Source organism: Peromyscus eremicus, chromosome 2 (genome assembly GCF_949786415.1).
Source record: "Peromyscus eremicus chromosome 2, PerEre_H2_v1, whole genome shotgun sequence".
Taxonomy (NCBI): Eukaryota; Metazoa; Chordata; class Mammalia; order Rodentia; family Cricetidae; genus Peromyscus; species Peromyscus eremicus.
In genome coordinates this window covers 134,001,780-134,015,108 of record NC_081417.1, presented here as the reverse complement: position 1 = coordinate 134,015,108, position 13,329 = coordinate 134,001,780, and the positions used below count along the sequence as shown (strand labels likewise).

The following is a 13,329-nucleotide window of genomic DNA, read 5'->3' as shown; positions in this document are numbered from 1 at the left end:
TGTGTTCTGTTCAAAGTTCCAACATCTACTTTGTGACCTTGGCAAGTTATTCAGCTTCCTCATTTGAAGCTCGGAGAATGTAATGGTACCTACCGCAGAGAATTGCTATTAGGATTAAATGAAAATGGTTTGAGCGCTGAGCACAAGCCTGGCATGTAGTCAGCGCGCAGTAAGTGGTAGCTATTATTACAAGAACTGTATTTATTGAGTGATTGACTCTGGCATATAACACCTGCATTCAACTTGAACACGGAATTGTCAGTCATTCAGTCTCAGGGGTAAGAACCATAGCACAGCACTCGCCAATTTTTTTCTAGAAATAAATCTTCGTGGGAGGATAATGACCAGTTAGAAAGTGTTAAGTCCAGAGGAAACAAAGACGCGATCTCCCGTCTAAGAAGCAGGGAGGCGAAGACTGCCCTGCACGCTGCAGTTACAGTTCTCAAACGCGCACGGACTCATTAGCAGCTACCTGAGCATACGTAGCCTGGGGCGAGGACGCCTCAAAAGCACGATTTTTGAGGAGTGGGATAGGATCTCTTCTAATTCTGCTCATTTCATTCTCAGGGACCACACCCTGCTGGATGGGAGGAAGGACTCCAAAGCCTCGGGGCGGAAGCTTTCACGCGGCCACAGACCTGACCATCTATGGTCACAAAGCGCATAGAGCAAACAGGAAGTGGGGCGCGGGAGTGGAAGGTTTTCTCCACCTTCCCAGCCCTAGCCACAGAACCGAGCAAGGGCGGGCATGCCCAGACCTGCTCAAAGCCTGACCTGCTACGCTCAGCCTCCGTGAGTGCAATGCTTTTCCGCACCACAGACAGGGAAACCAAAGTTTGTACGCCCAGCGAGGGGTGGAGTTTGGCCCCGATCCCCACCACCAGAGACTCCATCTCTCCGAGCCTTCAGCGTTACTGTTGTTCTCTGAGCCGCTTCCGGAGTGAGGTTAAAAAGGGACCAGCCTCAGTCACTGAGCACAAACTGACAGGAGAAGCAGCCACTCAACTGTCCCCTTTTGCGGAGGAGGGACTTGTCCAGGGACTTCAGGTTCTCATTGGTCCGGGTCTCGGGGCGTGACCAATCTGTAAACCCGCCCCTCCTCCTAGTCGCCCCCGCCTTGGGGGCGGAGCCCTTTCCCAAGTGCTCCTCGGCCGGAATCTCTCTCCGGTGGCGGGGAATGAGGGCGGAGTCACGAGCCGGGCGGCCAAACTTCTTCCTCTCTCCGGGGCTAGCGTTTCAGCCGGTGGTTCATTTCCGGTGGGGGTGCCGCGCCCAGTGAGGGCCCGGAAGTGGGTCGCGCGAAGACCGCTGGGCGGTTCTTGCCGGAAGTGGAGAGCGGCTGATCGCAGTCCGGAGGTGAGGCGGAACTCTTAAGGTGAGGGTTGGTGTCTGGTTAAGGATTGGGGTGGTCTTTGGGGCCCACCCATTCCTGGCGTTGGTAATGGCCTTGTTAGCCTACTCGTCTATGGGGAGCCCTGTTGAGGGGGCCGTGGTTCTTCGGCGATCCCGGGTTCCTGGGTGCGGTCTCTTGAGGTGGGGCCGGGGTACCAGATTGAGCCTAGAGATCCTGGGGAAACCACTTTCCTCTCGATTTCGCAGCTCTGCCTATCAGCCTCCGCTGAGGCCCGACTCGGTGAGACCTTAGAATTTTCTTCTGATCAGGTCTCGTTCCCATTGCACGGATGGGTAAATTGATCTCGGAGAAGAAAAGAGTCTGGTTTTAGAGAGAGGCTTCCAGTCCCAGGTCCTTCCCATGTTCATTTCCTTAGAAACGCGCTAACTTGGGGTAGTTTTTCGATCTGGGCAGCTACAGGTTAAAGGCTACCTGCTATGTGGAACTAACTAACTAACTAACTAACTAAATGTTTGGAATGTCTGTTGAGTTTAAAGTAGTCTAGGTAAGCCCTGCGTTTACGTTCAGAGAACTCCCCTTACTCTTAGACTGCCGCTGTTACTAGGAAGCCAGGCTAATTTTATGGGAGGTGCTGTCCACTTCTGGATCTGAAATCAGATGGTTCGGGTTGGATCTAGCCCAGTTGCCCAGTGCCCGTAGCGGTAGGATTCCTTATTTAACTTTTTTACGCCTTGTTTTGCTCACTTTTCAGTGGAGATGTTTGCTCTTCTCACAGGGTTAAATTCAACGTATAACAAAACTGTGTTTATTCTGTGTCAGCAATAGGGAAGATTCATCAAATACAGCTTTGAAAAGCCTTGTCCTTGCCCTCGTGGAGTTAACAGTGCAGAGACGGTTAAGAAGTAGTTACACATGTGATGAGGGTGCCGAGGAAGGATGTAGCAAGAGAGTCAGAAACGTTTTGAAAGATCAAGAGGAGATGAGACTGTTTTAGGTAGAGGTTAGCATCAGAACTGTCAGCTGTAGCTCTTTGTATCACTTTCCCTTGAAGTGAAACTCCAGGGTTAGGACAGCACATTCATCATTTGCTAAGCATTTATTGGACCTTACTATGTGAAACATTTACTAGATAAGGCACCTAGCCTTTGTAGCTAGGAATGCACTTGTGAGGTTTACAGCTTGGGAAGGGGCGGCCAAATCAAGGATGGCTGAGTGTGTGTGCACTGTGTGAGCACAGAGCTACTGAGACCAGAGAGGAGAAATATCCGAGCCACACTTCTAGGCCTGTAAAGAACCTAGAAAACAGATTTCAAGGCAGAGAATACCTTTGGTGGAAGAAGGACATAGAGACTTGGGCATGTGAAAGACAATGACTAATCAGCCTATAGTGTGACTTGGAGAAGTGGAGAAAATCAGAGGTGGTGGAGTCCAATATGAAGGCTAAATAATTTGATTTTAGCCTGGAAGCTATGAAGAGTTTGAAGGGTTTTCTCACTAGGCAGAATGGGAAGGGACCAGACACTGGAGTAGACCAGTATTTAAAAGATGCCGCTGTGTCACGTCTTGAACTAGAGAAGGGAAGTGGAAATGACCAGGAAGGGTTGTATTTGAGCAGTATTAAACTGAAATTTGGCCATATGTGGTAGTGCATAGCTGTAATGTTAGCATCTGGAGTTTGAGGCAGGAGAATCACGAGTTAGAAGGCCAGCCTGGGGCAGATATCAAGGCTGGAATCCAAGGAACTGGAGGCTTGTTATTTATGGGAGTGAAGAAGTAGTTGTAGTCTAGAAATTGCTGGTGTTCTGGCCTAAGGAACTGGGTGGTACCATTCAGACAAGGAATGTAAAAGACTCACTGGAAAGAGGAATAAAACTGTGAAGTGACAACACAAGACAACATCTGGAGCCTCTTCCAGGTGTCTGTGGTCCAGCCAGAGCAAACTGCAGGAGCGCAGGTGTGAGGCAGAAGAGGGTCTGGTCTGTACGGCTTAAAGAAGTACTCAGACCTGGGGTTGGGCAGACACTGGGGGTGGGCCTGTCTGCCAGGCTGTTCGGGGCTTTTGGTGTCTAGTCCGAGTGTCTTTGGATTTTATTTTGTGGCTGTCAGTTTGCTAATTGGGTTGCCGTAGCCCAGCATGAAGAACTTTCTGTAGGTACTTCCTACTTTTCCAGAAATACTTAAGAGGTCAACTGGGTATAATTGATGACTCAGAGAAGTTTAATTAAAGTGGTAGCAATAAAAGTACTTTAAAGTAAAACTTATCCTGAAGACTAAGAGGTAGATAGCACTGTAGACTCCCTGAGTGCATCTGGCTTTGAGGAAGCAGTGTTTGTGAAATGTTTCCATCCTAAGGGGGACCTTTTCGTCCATGTTGTTGGTAGTGAATGCGTTTTTTAGTTGATTTTTTTTTTTTTTAATTTTAACAGAGACTAAGCTTTTAAAGGTATGACTTCTTTCAGTTTTCTGTGAAACAATAAGTACAAGATTCATTTTGCTTAGAAAAGCAAATACAAAGTGTTACTGGAAGTAAAACCCTTTGGTTTGAAATTTAATGCTGAGATTTGAAATCTGAGGGCCATATACTGTATCTTACCCAGTGGTTGTGATTATTCCGGTAGATCCCATCATCAGTTCATCTCCCATTAACCTGTCTTCTGTACCTAACATTCCAGTTTCTGTACCATAGTGAATCTTTTAAAGTTCTTTAAAGTGGATCATTTTTCACCCTTTGCCCATTTTCGCGTTATTCTACAGACTTCATATCCAAAAGAATCAAGTCTAAATTCCTTTTCCAACTTACATCGTCTCCACAGCTAGACTCCCACGAGTTGTGTTGTGCTGTGTGGTATTTTGTTTTGTTTTGGAAGTGCTGGGTTTTAGTCCCAGGGCCTTGTACTTGCTTGTCTACCACTGAGCTGGAGCATAGCCCCACTCAGACACTTACCTAAATTAATATTCAGACTTGACTTTCTAATTTAGATTAGCGTTTTATGTGAGTCATTTGTTCTCCCCTTATGCTTCTTATATTAGAACAGGTTTTTTTTCAGCCTTGGCACAGTTGACATTCGGGGCTGTCCTGTAAGATGTTTGGCAGCATCCTTGGCTTCTATCAATTGGATGCTGGTAGCACTTCCTCAATTGTGACAACCAAAAATTGCTTCTTCTCTTCAGTCATTGCTAACTGTTCCATGGAGGAAAGAATTTCTCCTGGTGGAGAACTGCTTAAGACGACCTCACAGGTACTGGTGAGATGGTTCGCAGGGCAAAGGCCCCTACTGCTAAGCATGGCCACCTCAGGTATATCCCTGACAACATGGCTATGGTTCTGCAGGGTCTTATTTCCTCAGCTAAGGTCTTGGAGGAAGCTCTGTAGCTTCATTTAGCACGTTATAAGCATTTCACACTCTGAAACGAAGGAATCATTTGTTTCATTGAGGCACCAGGAAGTTATTGTGCCTTCAAGGAAGTCCTTGGTTGTCTTCAAAGAGCTTGCCATGCTCCTGGCAACCCCGTTTAAGTTATTTATTTATTTATTTATTTATTTATTTATTTATTTTTGTTTTTTCGAGACAGGGTTTCTCTGTGTAGCTTTGCGCCTTTCCTGGATCTCACTCTGTAGACCAGGCTGGCCTTGAACTCACAAAGATCCCCTGGCTCGGCCTCCAGAGTGCTGGGATTAAAGGCGTGCACCATCACTGCCTGGCAAGTTATTTTTTTTTTTAACATTTTTACTTTATGTGTATGTGTGCCCAGGTGTATGTATGTACACCACGTTTGTGTCGGTTATGGAGGCCAGAAGGCGGCATTGGATCCCCTGGAACTGGTGACAGACAGTTGTGAACAGCCTGATGTGGGGCTGGGAACCTCAGCGTCTTCTCTGAGAGCAGCAAGTGCTCCTGACTGCTGAGCATCTCTGCCGTGAGCGCCTCAGTGGCATCTTTTACTAGAGAAAGGCCAATGACTGGCAGGTCCTAGCAGCAGAGTTTGTGGTAGTTTCCTGGCAGGTTAGCAGATCTGCCTCTCCCAATACTGTGGCTATGTAAACTCCTGCTTTGGTCATGTTGGTATTGGCAGCTTGCTTGGGTTTAGTGGATGGGGACTATAGAGTTGATAGGTTTATAGTTTCTCTGCCTTTAAAGCAATATAACTCCAGCATTCACCATGAAACTGTTTCTTCTTGATATACCATTATATAAACCCAATTAGAAAAACAGCCACAGCTCTGAAAATACTCCTCAGCTACAGTGCAGCTTTGTTTGCCTTCTATTACCAGACATGTGCCAAACTTTTCCATTTGGCTGGAAAATAGTTGAAATGTTTAATGGAAGGAATAAGCAACCTTGCTATTTTTGTTTGAGGTTCTTTTTTGGGGGAGAAGTGTTTTTAGTTCTTTTTTTCCCCCCAGAGGCCATTACAATTCCTATATTTAAGTTAATTACAGACTTGGAATCACAGATCTTTTCATATCTCTAGTTGTAGCTGAATCATGGCTAAAGATGGATTTCATCTTTGAATCTGTATTTGTGAGCAGGGAGGGCTGTTCTATTAAAGCAGCCATCCAGGCCGAAATGGGCTGTGTAGTTGTTCGACACAGTATAAAGGAGGAAGTGACAAGGGCCTGCTGAATGTCCCTGATACTCTTAGTGTCGGGGAGAGGATCCCAGACCACCGTTATCTGTTAGCCCAGACCACTGAACCCGCTGGTTCCCAGGCCAGCCTTCAGCTTTAGGCTACAGTACTGGTTTCACCTAACACTCCTGGAGCCTCCACTAGAGGACCGTGGAAGGAGGGAACAGGAGACAGGCACTGATGCTGGGTTGGATTCCTTCCCTCCCTAGAAGAGAGGCCTTTCTTTTCTCATCTAATCCCCAGGTGGCAGGGACTTGGGCCCTGAAGGTCATTGGTTTCATCAGTGAAACCAAAATCTTAGGGAAGAACAGTGGCTCCTGATTTGGGTTAGATTTAGATGACATCTTTACTCTGCAGAGTCAATTCTTTGGTTTCTGGGTTAAGCCAGCTGTCTTGGTTAGGGTTCTGTTGCTGCAGCGAAACACCGTGACCAAAAAGCAAGTTGGGGAGGAAAGGGTTTATTCTCCTTATACTTCCAGACTGTAGTCTATCATTGAAGGAAGTCAGGACAGGAATTTAAACGGCAGGATCCTGAAGGCAGGAGCTGATGCAGGGGCCATGGAGGGTGCTACTTACTGGCTTGCTTCCTGTGGCTTCCTCAGCCTGCTTTCTTATGGAACCCAGGACCACCAGCCAACGGATGGCACCAGCCATAATGGGCTGCCCCCCCCCCCCCATTGATCACTAGTTAAGAAAATGCCTTACAGCTGGATCTTGTGGAGGCATTTTTCTTAACTGAGGTGCCCTCCTCCTTAGATGACTCTAGCTTGTGTCAAGTTGACATAAAACCAACCAGACACCAGCCTACATGTAGGTATCTCCTATTAGCATGTCTAGAGCCTAGTCCTAAGTATCGCTATATTGTTAGGGAGAGAAGTAGCTAATATTTAGCTTTGTGGTAGCTTGAAAGAGATACACAGGAGATAGTGTTCCCCCCGACCCCCCAGCCCCTTTTTGAAACCGGGTCTCACTATGTAGACCAGCTGGCCTCAAACTCAGATATCAGACTGCCTCTGTTTCCTGGGTGCTGGGATTAAAGATGTTTTTCTTGTTTCATTCTAAAAAAATTAGACTTCTATGTCAAAGTTTAGGAAAAAGAGGAATTTGCTGCAAAGTTCGTCATTGTAATGTGATGGTTACTGTAAATCTTACATCCAGGTTTTTTTCCTCAGTGCATTTAGCTGTTCCCATAATTAGGAGCCTAAGGTACATTCACTATAGATGGGTAGATAGATATTTAACACTGAGTGATCATCTTCATGTTACCACTTTCACTGCATTAGGCTAGTTTACTTTCTTAGGATAAAGTCTCAACAAGCTTACAAAGCAAAGTCCAAGGGAAGCATTTGAAGGTCAGTTGGGTTATTAAGAATATAGGCTGACTTGGATGGTTGCTTTCATTTCCTTTTGATTTGAGTCGATGACTTAGAACTCCCATGGGACAAAATAGAAACTTTCTTCCTACCAGCTTAATGACCTCCTGAGTTGGGACCAGAACTGCTGGAGTAACCCAGCCCATTGCCTTCTGTGAGTTAATGAATGGCAAGATGTCGGGATGAAGGGGTCCAGAGGATGTGGCTGGAGCTCAGTGGCTGTGTCTGTGTAGCATGTACGAGGCCAGGCCCTGCTTTCTGTCCCCAGTACTGCAAAACACAGGAGGAGGAAAAAGAAGCAACTTCGGCAAGAATCTCTAGCCATTTCTAGTTTTCTGGGTTTCAGGCCGCAAAAGAAATTGCTGGAGAATCAAGCTCATAGCTTCCTTCTGCTCTTCATGATGATGTCATGAGCTTTTCTTGCCAGTGACTTGTAAACATTATCTTTAGTCTTGATCCTTTCCCAGGCTCTTTTTAAATGCTTACCGGACATTTTTATTTAAAAGCTTCATCTTCTCTTCAAGATTCCATACGTCCAAAACGGGACATCATGTTGTGCTAGCTAGAACCTGCTAGAACCTGCTAGAACCTGCTAGAACCTGCTACTGCCTTAATTTGTCATCATCGTTCCAAGGCCTCATCCTTGTAACTCCAGAATTGTCTGTATCTCCCTTCTCTGACTGCCGCGTGCCCTCAGTCAGGGCCACACAGTTACACTTGTTCTCTGTCTGGTTCACACTTGTTATGTGTGCCCTCCCAGGGCAGAGCTGAGAGCAGTGGGTGGAAGTTGCAGGGAGGCAAATTTGCCTCCATATAAGGAGTACTTTGAGCTGTCTGAATAGAATGGGCTGTCTCAGAAGTCGAGGCTCCTCCATCACTGAAGGTGCTTGGTCAGGGGCTGCCCAGCTAATTGCTAAGGATGTTGAAAGGACTATTCTGTCATCAAGAGGTGATTCCTAGTTACTTTAATCCAGAGAACTGATTCTATGGAAGGGAGCTTTGTCTCTCCCCTTCTGGGCAGGAAAACCATTTTATCCTTTAAAAAAAGTATTCCAGGCCTTAATTTAGGTGCTGCTTACCCAGTTGCCTAAAGGGGATAGTTTATAGACTAATGGTTTTCATTTAGTTTGAATGCTTAGGCATCAATTATTGTGAGGTTTGATTTTTTTTTTTCATTGAAAGCTACATGGTGTCATGCCTTTAATCCCAGCCCTCCAGGCAGAGGCAGGTGGATCTCTGTAAGTTTGAGGCCAGCAGGTCTACACAGTGAATTCCAGGACAAAAAGAAAAAAAAAATCTTTTGTAGTAGCCTTCATTTTTTTCTCTGAGCAGCTAGATAGATGGGTAACCTTACGAACCCTGTTTTTTTTTTGTTTTTTTTTTTTTAATTTATTTATTATGTATACAGTGTTCCATCTGCACATATCCCTGCAGGCCAGAAGAGGGCACCAGATCTCATTACAGATGGTTGTGAGCCACCATATGGTTGCTGGGAATTGAACTCAGGACCTTTGGAAGAGCAAGCAGTGCTCTTAACCTCTGAGCCATCTCTCCAGCCCCTTTTTATTTTTTTTAATCTTTCATTCAAAACCCATTCTGTTTGTCAGATAGTATCTGTAAATTCTTTGCTTTCTTTATCTTAGTCCCTTTTTCATTTCATCATTATATCAAGCCAGACACTATCTGGCTTTCCCTGGATATCTGACCTAGCTTGCTTAGCCAGCCTCATTTCCATACGCCATACCATGTACATTCTAGCTTTTTTTTTTTTTTTGATATAGCCTGTTTCTATCACTTTTTAAAAAGATTTATTTTTAATTTTATTTATTATTTTTGAGAAAAAAGTCTCATTATGTAGCCCTTGCTAGCCTGGAACTCATTATATAGACCAGGCTAGCCTCACATAGATCCCCTTCAAAAATAAATGGGCTTGTAAGTGGGCTTGGAGAGATGGCTCAGTTTATTTCCCCCAGACTTCACCCCCCAAAAAAATTTAGGGGGCTAGAAAGATTGCTCAGTGGTTAAGAACACTAGCTGCGCCAGGTGGTGGTGTCGCACACTTTTAATCCCAGCACTTGGGAGGCAGAGCCAGGCTGATCTCTGTGAGTTCGAGGCAGCCTGGTCTACAGAGCGAGATCCAGGAAGGACAGGCACCAAAGCTTCATGAAGAAACCCTGTCTCAAAAAAACCAAAAAAAAAAAAAAAAAAAAAAAAAAGAGCACTAGCTGTTCTTCCAGAGGACCTGGAACTGTGTGTAACTCAAAGCCTAGGGGATCTGATGCCTCTTCAGGCTTCTTTGGACACATCTACACAGACACACATGCAGAAAACACACACACACGCACACACACGCACGCACACACGCACACACGCAGCACACACAATTTTTTTTTTTTAATTAAAGGAAACTATAGTGTGTGTGTGTGAGGGGGGGTAAGAAGAAGATCGCTTGTGGGAGTTAATTCTTCGGATTTCTGTGTCCTGGGTATTGAACTCAGGTTGTCAGGCTTGGTGGCAGGAACTTTTACCTTTTGTGCCGTCTTGCTGGTCCTAAAATTACATATTCTAATAAGCAAAATTACTTCACTGTGGTTCTTAGTTTTAAGATATCTGTATATCAGTGTGATTTATGACTGAGAAGGCAGGATTTATTTTTAGATGAGCATTATTTTTTGTAAGCAAAGAATTATAAGAAGGAGGAAAAACACTTCCCCACAGAGTTGACAGGAAGGAGAGAGGCCAGGCCTGTTTTTAGATATTAGTAGGTAGGGTTCCACTCAAATTTGTGTATTCATCTATCCAAAGACCTGGTGTAACCTACTGTATTTTTAGCTCCTGTTAATTTTGTAATGCTGTATTTACAAAGACAAGTCATGATCCTTGCCCAGGGTGGCAAATTGCCTATTGGTTCCTTTCTTTTACATTTATTTATTTACTTATTCATTTATTATTTATTGTGTGTGTTTGTCCATCTGTCTGTCAGTCCATGTCCCTGTCTGTTTGCTTTCTTTTACATCTATGTATGTATGTATCTGTCTGTCTATCTATTGCATGTGTATTCATGTGTGTGTTCGTGTGTGTGTTTGTCCATCTGTCTATTTGTCTATCTGTCCGTGTCCCTGTCCATCTGCACAGAAGCATAGAAGTGGAAGGACAACTTGCAGGAGTGTTTTTTTTCCCCATTATGTAAGTTCCAGGGATCTAACTCAGGTCATTAGGCTTGGTGGCAAATGCCCTTATATGGTGAGCCATCTTACCAACTCTAGCCTGTTGGTTATTGAATGATTTTAAGCCTCTGTGTGGTGATAGAGATAAGTGCACAGTATCATGAAAGTACATAAATGGGCATGATTTTTAGGTAGGTGATATCTTATCTGAGTCTTAAAGAGATAGGGTAAAGTTCAACCAAGCTAATAAATGAAAGAAGACACGGCTTTTTATGGAAATACAAGTAAGTTGCTGTGGGATGTTCTTTCTGTATGGCAAATGTGTTGCTCTGATTGGTTAGTAAATAAAACACTGATTGGCCAGTAGTCAGGCAGGAAGAAGTATAGGCGGGACAAGGAGGAGAATAAAGCTGGGAAGTGGAAGGCTGAGTCAGAGACACTGCCAGCTGCCACGATGACAAACAGCATGTGAAGATGCCGGTAAGCCACGAGCCACATGGCAAGGTATAGATTTATAGAAATGGATTAATTTAAACTGTAAGAACAGTTAGCAAGAAGCCTGGTACGGCCATACAGTTTGTAAGCAATATAAGTCTCTGTGTTTACTTGGTTGGGTCTGAGTGGCTATGGGACTGGCAGGTGAGAGAGATTTGTCCTGACTGTGGGCCAGGCAGGAAAACTCTAGCTACAGTAAGTCTTGGTTGCTGTAGTGTGGTTAAGATAGGTGGAGTGAGAGATTAAACCAGGTGAGCACAGGTGAGAATGCCAGGCTAGCTTATGGAAAGGCTTATTTGGACTTTACCCTGCTATGGGAAATGCTGGACAGTATTAATTAAAAACATGTTAATTTTGTGGGTCGGGACAATAGTTCGGTGAGTAAAATCCCACACTGCACAAACCTATTGACTTGAGTTTGATTCTTGGAACCCATGTTGAAAAAAATCCCAGATGCTGGATGCTGGAGCTCACATCTGTAGTCCAGGCATTCTTACAGCAGGATGGGAGGCGGAGGCAAGAGAATCAACCAAAGATCACATACACAACGCAACCACAAGAGACACTGAGAGATCCTGCCTCAAAATCTTCTATCTAGAAGGAGAAGTCAACACCTGAAAACTGTCCTCTGCCCCCCCCCTATATCTACACAAAATAAAAAATACATCCTAATTACATTTGCCTTTGAGATGGATGAAGAAAGGGTATGTTGCTGAACTTAGGGAGAGTAGCTAGGAAGTTAATGGCAGTAACCAAGGCAAAGCCTTAGTGAGTTTTTTGTTTGTTTTTTAATCAGGTTGAAGGCAAGGGACATCTATCTATTCTTGAGATATACAAAATAGAGGCTGTAGTGAGTTTATTTCGGATGGTGTTCCATGAAGCATTTGGAAGACGTAGGCAGGAGAATCAAGAGTTTGAGGCCCTCTTGCCCTAAGTGAGACCCTGTTTCTACAGAACAAAAAACCAGAAAGACTACTTTTGTTCACTGTTCTATGGCTGACACTTTCCAAGTTATTAGCTTAGGTATTTATGTGACTGCCGGCAGTGCTGGACCGCTGAGACAGTGTGGACAGGGCTTGCTGGGGAAGATGGGGAATTGTATTTCAGTTTGAGGTGCCTTCTGGACAGCCAGGTTTAGATGTCTAAATGGAAGCTGGATCTAAGATCTGAATCCGGGAAGAATGGCTTGACTTGGGTATGCTGCTCTGAAGTCTTTAACAGATAGGTGCTTTCGAGTGGGTTGGGTGTGTTTCTACAGTAATAGCAGTTGAAGGCTAGGGAGAAGTGGACCTGACCACCCTGAAGAGAGTGTATAGGGTGAGAAGTGTGTCTTGCGGGAAGTGGAGGCTTGCACCTGTAATCTGAGCACTTGGGAGGAAAGTGGTGTGTCATTTGGTTTGTCTTTCAGTCCCTTTGCTTCTGGACATTCTTTCCCATAACGCATCAAATCTCACTCTATTCCCACAAAACAAAAAAACCTCAAAGCCCCAGAGTTCTATATTTGGTTAGAGGGAGGAGGAAGGTAGCTATAAATAGTAGCTTTATCCAGGTAGGGTGATTCGTGCCTATAATCTTTTTTTTTTAAGATTTATTTATTTATTATGTACACAGAAGAGGGTGCCAGATCTCATTACAGATGGTTGTGAGCCACCATGTGGATGCTGGGAATTGAACTCAGGACCTCTGGAAGAGCAGTCGGTGCTCTTAACCTCTGAGCCATCTCTCCAGCCCTCGTGCCTGTAATCTTAGCATGTGGGAGGTACAGGCAGGAGGTTCTGGAATTCGGAGTCATCTTTAGCAACTTGGGAGATGGAGGAAGATTTTTTTTTTTAATTTTGTGTATTTGCGAGTATCTGCATGTGAGTGTAAGTGTCCATGGGGCCAGAAGTCGTTAGTTCCCTGGAGTTGGAATTACAGGTGGTTGGGAGCTGTCTGAAGTGGTGCTAGGAACAGAACTCAGGTCCTCAGAAAGAGAAGTACAGTCTTTTAACACTGATCCATCTTTCCAGCCCCTAAAGCTGTTATGATTGATGAGTGTTCAGGGCTGGAGAGATGGCTCAGTGGTTAAGAGCACTGGCTGCACTTCCTGAGGATCTGGGTTCAGTTCCACCCACATGGCAGCTCACAGCTATCTGTAACTTCAGTTGCAGGAGATCTGACCTCCTTTTCTGGCCTCTGTGGACCATCTACATACATAATACACAGACACACTTTTCGTGATATATTGTGTACTCCAATAAAGCTTGCTAGAGGATCAGAGGACAGAGCCAGCCACTAGATTAGACATAGAGGCCAGACAATGGTGGCACAC

At 44.8% G+C, this 13,329-nt stretch overlaps 1 protein-coding gene across 4 annotated transcripts in view; it reads left to right on the top strand.

Moving 5' to 3' along the window:
• The first annotated feature begins 1,152 nt into the window (after nt 1-1,152).
• Nucleotides 1,153-13,329, top strand: part of Cap1 (cyclase associated actin cytoskeleton regulatory protein 1) — a 28,233-nt gene continuing 16,056 nt past the window's right edge. For 2 of the 4 annotated variants that reach the window (XM_059254900.1, XM_059254899.1), the window contains exon 1: nt 1,153-1,356. The gene's annotated coding sequence lies outside the window, so the exon portion shown is untranslated. Of the gene's footprint in view, nt 1,376-13,329 lie in introns of all 4 variants that reach the window. The other 2 variants (XM_059254897.1, XM_059254898.1) reach the window with 1 other exon arrangement.